The sequence below is a fragment of the Dasypus novemcinctus genome, chromosome 10, assembly GCF_030445035.2.
Source record: "Dasypus novemcinctus isolate mDasNov1 chromosome 10, mDasNov1.1.hap2, whole genome shotgun sequence".
Classification (NCBI taxonomy): Eukaryota; Metazoa; Chordata; class Mammalia; order Cingulata; family Dasypodidae; genus Dasypus; species Dasypus novemcinctus.
Window position 1 is genome coordinate 23,284,943 of NC_080682.1, and position 6,873 is coordinate 23,291,815.

General features: G+C 35.5%; 1 pseudogene; it reads right to left on the bottom strand.

The window, feature by feature from the left end:
- Nucleotides 1-3,911: 3,911 nt before the first annotated feature.
- LOC101416774 (olfactory receptor 8K5-like) lies at nucleotides 3,912-4,805 on the bottom strand (annotated as a pseudogene).
- Between the last annotated feature and the right edge of the window lie 2,068 nt (nucleotides 4,806-6,873).

Genomic DNA, 6,873 nt, shown 5'->3' on the forward strand with positions numbered 1-6,873 from the left:
TCACCACCAAAAAAATAAAATAAAATTGTGCATAAAAAGGCACATTTGACCACTTTTATATGTATATTGTCTATTAATGTTCTGCTCATGTCATTCTTCACTCTTCTTAATTTCAGGATGTATCAGTCAGGGTTCTCCAGAGAAAAAGAAGCAACCTAATAATGAATGTATTCAGAGATTAATTACAAGGAATTCATTTATGTGATTGTGAGGACAAGAAATTCTTAATTTTTTAGAGCAGGCTGAGGCTTAGAAATTTTGATAAGTGTGATGTTGGAGTCTTGAATGAGAATTCCTTAGGCTGAACACAGAGAAGGGAGAGGACGGTGCAGACTCGAAATAAAATTCTTTTGAATAATGGAACATTTGATTCTAGTTCTTAAGATATACTGATCCATTAAAGCTAGCGAACATTATTGAGGCCAATCTCTCTTACTGAAAGCCTACTGATTGTAGATTCTAATCTCATCTATAAAATAGATATACAGCAAAGTGTATTCCAGTGTTTAACCAACAGCTGAATACCATAATCTACACATGTTGACACTAAAATTAACCAATGTATATCATTTTTAGAATTGTATTATTTTCTAATTAATAGACTAAAATATGTATTCTATGAGGGCATAGGATTTTGAAGAAATTTACTCATTTCTTAATAAATGAAATACATATCTAGAATGATAGGATAAGTAAAAAATATCAATCCAAAATGTGATTTACATTAGCTATTAAATTTTTATTTGTCAATTATATATATTTTCATCTTTAAGCAATTTATTTTTAGTTCTCATTTTCCCTTTTTGAGCAACTCAGCTCAAATATCATAAAATATTTATCTTGTTTACCAATTCAGAAATTTTTCTTAACATACCATCTATGCCAAAAGAAAGCAGATAGTACAAACTAAGTAAACTATTTTTTCCTTTTTAAATATGTTTCTTATTTATTTTTAAAAGGTACTAGATCACACAAAATCTTACATTAAACAATACAGGAGGTTCCTATCAGCTGCAGCAAATATAACATGTAAAAAGATCATTGCTGGGGAAAAGGAAAAAGGGTTTAATGTTGGATATATAGGAGTCCCCTATATTGTATATGTGACTTAACTGTGATCTAAAACTTTTTAGCAGGTAAAATTAAAAATAGAATAGAAGGATGTAGATGCTGAAGAAAGAATGAAAGAAATTGCCTTGCCACTGTACATACAGGGCAACACCTATTACCGTGATGAAAGGCAAAATATCAAAAACAAAGTTTTACGATATTTTTTCATTTTTTAATGTTCCAACTTATTTTTTACTTTATTTTAGTTTTTTCTAAATTAGTAGGTATTCTATTTCTAATTTTTAAAAAAGATTTATTTATTTATTTACTTCTCTCCCCTCCCCCCCCCACCTGGTTGTCTGTTCTCTGTGTCTATTTGTTGCGTCTTCTTTGCTTCTGTTGTTGTCAGCGGCACGGGAATCTGTGTTTCTTTTTGTGGAGTCATCTTGTTGTGTCAACTCTCCATGTGTGCAGCACCATTCCTGGGCAGGCTGCACTTTCTTTTACACTGGGTGGTTTTCCTTACAGGGTGCAATCCTTGCGCATGGGGCTCCCCTACACAGGGGACACCCCTGCATGACACGGCACTCCTTGCACACATCAGCACTGTACATGGGCCAGCTCCACATGGGTCAAAGAGGCCCAGGGTTTGAACCGCAGACCTACCATGTGGTAGACAGATGCCCTAACCACTGGGCCAAGCCCACTGCCATTTTTCTAATTTTTAAACCTATCATTACTATTTCATTATCCCAGTAATTGAATTTGGCCATATATTAGGATTAGGCTTCATTATTGAAGAAGTTTTGGATGGCAGAAGGGTTCAACTATGGCAGGGGGGGGGAACACTGGTATGGGGTGTGTTGATAGGGGACACATGGTTGGGAGGGAGTTCTCCAGAGCATGTATATAGGGTTTATAAAGATGTTCTGATATCCATTGGGTATTTTCATAGTAGTTACAATTACAAATGACAAATGAGGAAGTGCTGCATTCCTAGCCAGGGAAGTTCTGTAACATTTGCCAATGAAACAGCAACAATTCTCCAAGTGCAAGGGCAAAGAAGAGTGAAGAAATATGGTCCAATGATGAGCCCTTGATGCTGATGACTATGCTTATCAGACTGTGTGCCTGAAATTTCAACTATGCCTGGAGCTGCATGGGTTCCTAAGAGTTACCTCCTAAGAGCTTCCATGCTGCACAAATGTGGCCACTGTGTAAGACAAACTCAGCATGTAAATGCATTACCTCCCCCTCTCCCCCCCCGGCCCCCCAGTCTGAGACATGACTCCCAGGGATGAGCCTCCCTGGTGCCAAGGGATTACTACCCATCACTAACTGGTGATGCAACTAGAAAAGGACCTTGAATAAAAGGTGGAAATGGTAAAGACAAATGAGTTTATATGGCTAAGAGTGCTCAAAAAAGTCGGGATGTCATCAGAGGGATCACACTTATACACACCTCAGCATGATCTCAGAGACAGTCAAAGTAAACACAACCTCAGGCAATGGTGCTCCTGAGGACTAAAGAGACACACAGGATCTATGGTCATGGCAGATTGCTCTGGAGTTCAGTACCTTGTCAGTTGGCCCTATTTTGGAATTTGTGTTCCTGAGTGTGATGGAGCTGGACTCAGATGTGACCTTTCTACCCATGCCTCTTCCATCACTTTTACTGAACTTGTGGTTGGCACTGGGATTGGTGTATACTCAGGAGACTTAAATCTCTGGGCTGTGCATGTACCAGCTGGGCCCTGAGCCTCAGCGGTGTTGAAGCACCTACATTCCAATTCAATGGATTTACCCAAATCGGTTGACAGGGATATGAGGATAGACAACCACCACACCAAGGAACCAAGAGAGTCTACAGCTGCAGGGATGAGAGTCCCATCCATCAGCCACGTGGAATTGAAACCCCCTCTCATTGGAGAGGTGGAGTCAGCTTTGTCACCACTGGGTCCTCATGATGGAGGAAAAAAATTATAGTTTAGAGTGGACTTACCAGTATTCTACTATAGAATTATTGTGACTGTAGAAATGGAAGAAATTTTATCATTGATATGGAGACAGTGGACATGGGAGTTGCTGATCTTAGGTAGAAGGAAAAGGAAGTGTGATATAGGGGCATTTTTGGGACTTGAAGTTGTACTGAATGACATTGCAGGTACAGATGCAGGACTTTATGTATCCTTCCACAATCCACTGAATGGACTGGGGGAGAGTGTAAACTACAATGTAAACTATAATCCATGCTGTGTAGCAGTGCTCCAAAATGTATTCATCAATTGCAATGTATGTACAACACTAATGAAAGAAGTTGTTGATGTTTAAGTAGACTTGATTTGTGTAAATTATGGTGCATATTTGGGATTTTTTCCCTGTAACTATTCAGTTACAAAGAAAGCATATTATATAGAAATGTGTTTTTTTTTAATGGATTATTTGTTTGAAACAGAGAATAGTTGAAAGTAATATAACTATCTGCCCCAAAAATATTGTAGTAACCAAATGTAAAACAAAGAGAAAAGTGTATATTACATCAAGAGAACACTCAGTATTTCATTACAATTTTGCTCACTCTCCTTTTATGTATTCTTTAATAATGAATGTTATCTTATCTACATAGTGGCTTACCTGAGATTTTGGATGTTCCATAATAAAATATTTTACCCTAGGATATTTTTTCCTCAAGATGTTTTTCCTCCCCCTTCACCAATAAAATATTCTTCAAATTCAATTAAACAATATTAGAGAATGTGTCAATATTATCTTCTAGTTCTCACAATATCTTTTATCATGCTTTCCTTCAAATTTCACTGTTATTGATCCTTAAGTTCTTCCATTCTTCATGTTGTCTGCACTCATTTACTTCCTAATATTGACTCTTTCAGAACTACCTGTGTTTTTATTTCTTCATTTCTTAAGCTCTAGATTAAGGGGTTAAGCTTAGGGATGACTAAAGTGTAAAACATTGAGACTATTTTATCAGTTTCAAAGGAGTGAATAGAGTTAGGGTGCACATACATAAATAGTAGAGTCCCAGAGAACACAACCATTACAGTCAGATGGGAACCACATGTGGAGAATGCTTTTTTCCTGCCCTCAGCTGAATGCATTTGAAATATGGCTATAAGTATCAGCAGATACAATAATAGGATTAATAGAAGGGAGGAAATCAGATTAAATGCTGAAAATATTACGATCAGTAATACTATTTCTTACACATTGGAACAGAGCATATATACCAAGGGAACATCATCACAGTAGAAATTACTGATGACATTAGAGCCACAGAAGGTCAATGTAAATATCTTAATGGTGAACATCAGAGATCGAAAGGTTCTATAGAGGTAGTGGATACGCATAAATACATGACAAAGTCTCTGAATCTTGTTAACATTATAGAGTAGAGGGTTACAGATGGCCACATAGTGGTCATAGGCCATGGCTGACAAGGCGAAATATTCACTGATAATGAACATAAGGAAATAGGTCAGCTGTGCAGCACATGCATAATAAGAAATTGTATTTGCCAGCAGCTTGGGACAAGTGACAATAAAAGCCAAATGTCTGATTAAAAAAATACATAGGGGTGTGGAGGCGGGAATCTACCTTGGTCAGGATGATCATGCCCAGGTTGGCCACCACTATGATCACATGAGAAAGACCCCAAAGAGGGGAGACTGCAGCTTAGGGTAACTTGTGACTCCCAGTAGATAAAATTCATGCAGCACTGTCAGATTCCATTGGCCCATTTTATTCAGTTATATCTACAGAAATATATAACAGAGAGATTGTTATTAGATATAATGTAAAATTGTATTAAAAATATATTTTTGTATATGTAATGTACACTCTCTTTTATATTTGTTGATAGGAAATAAATTCCCACATCTGAATTTGCAGCTAAAATAAAACATAAAATTCCATTTTCACAGTAGAGGAGGGTTCCATATAAATCAGATTGTGTACTAATATGACATAGATTATATTCTTAATAGAGTATATAATATATACCCACTGATAACAAAACCATATATGTTTTAATATAGAAATACTAAAGTTTACCCAATTACATCAGAGCTTTACTTCAATTTTTGTATGATCTTTTTTATTTTCATATTTTTAAAGTAAGAGGCAGAAAAACGTGGAACTAATGAAGTTTATATTTTATGGTCACTCAATGGCAGTTTGAAGAACTGTGTGGAGTGCTAGTGATGCAATCACAAAGTGATTTAAATTTGTAAGTGTTGTGTAATAAGATGACCATGATTAAGTTGATCATCATGATGATATCTATCCTCAATTAAGGTCATGTTCTTGTTCCAGTTTGTCTTCAGCTCCACTATACTGGATCTAAAGTTTGTTTGCATTGGAATATATACAGTAATTACTGGGAACCAGCTATGTAGAAATTTAATTAAAGGTTTGTTTAATATTATTGAATATATTTATGTAGATCAAATCAATGACATACATAATAAAATAATGCTATGTGTTCCAGATGTAAATGACTCCCAAGGACACTGCTAGCTCCCTGTCTGCTAAGGTGTGTCAGGGATTTAATTAACATAAATCATTTTATTAATGGATTTTATTACATGAGCATTATCATATTTTTTATAATTAAATTTTGTGTTTTTATCTTTTCCATTTTAAATGCATGCTAATGTTTATGCCTCAAATTTCATTTGGAATTTTTTAAGGCCGCAACTTGTTTAAACTTCAAGAACAAAAATATCTGGTCAATACCTGCTAAATTCTTTGGTTTACATTAATATTCAGCACTTTTAACTATTTAATTTTATATGCATTATTTCCACTGATATAGCACTGTGGAGATGATAGTCTATACTGCATTTAAAATGTTTTTAAAAATTTATTACAACATGTTGCAAACTGTTTACTGTAATTTTAAAAAGAATTTATAGAGGATAATTCTTTGATTTTCAAGCATTTCTGTCATAAATCCCACTCCTTTTTTTCATACTTTTAAAAATATTAAATTCGAGACCAATTTAGATCTGCCCTGACTGGAAATAGGGAAGCTGTTTTAGTCTAATTCATTTGGAATTCTTTTCAAACTCCTCTTACGTTCAATTTTCTCTCAATGGTAACCTGGGATTCTAAAAGCTTGATTTTCAGTTGCAATAATAATGTAGTTCCAAATATTCAGACAAAAACTATTCAGGATGGAATTATACAATGCAGTGTAATATCCAAGTTTAGGCTACAAAACTAGCATGTGGGAACTTTCTTTCCTTTCCCATCTTCCCCTCCATCTCCAAGGCCCAAGTTTAGTTAGGCGCAATTGAAGCCCAGAGCCACCTTGATGCAGTTGTCAGTTAGAGATGATTTTGGATCCTTTGGCTGCATGAAACTTTCCTGAAAGTGCCAGCTGTTCTAGGATTCTGCTAAATTTAGCTGTTGATTTTGTCAGTCTGATTAAGGAGATTGGAGGCAGGGCTTGATTGATTTAGATTAATATGCTATCTCCATTTCCCCTTTCAGGATGAGGTGGACTGCTATCCCTGCATTGAGCCTCATTTCCCATGTTGACCCCTCTTCTTCCACAAAATAAGAACTTTTAGCTTATGCCCATTTAAAAACTTTATATCAAATTTCAATTTTACAATTCCAACTACCATAGGATTTTACTGCAGAATAGGTATGCCCTGGATTGAACAAATGAATTGAGAATTCCAGTTCCAGTTATAGTAATTGGGTGTCTTTCCATATTTGCTAACAATTATTCTACTGTTTATTGAGCCTATCTCTATTTTCAGTGTCAGTTATTACTTCTCTGGAAATATTTGCATTATT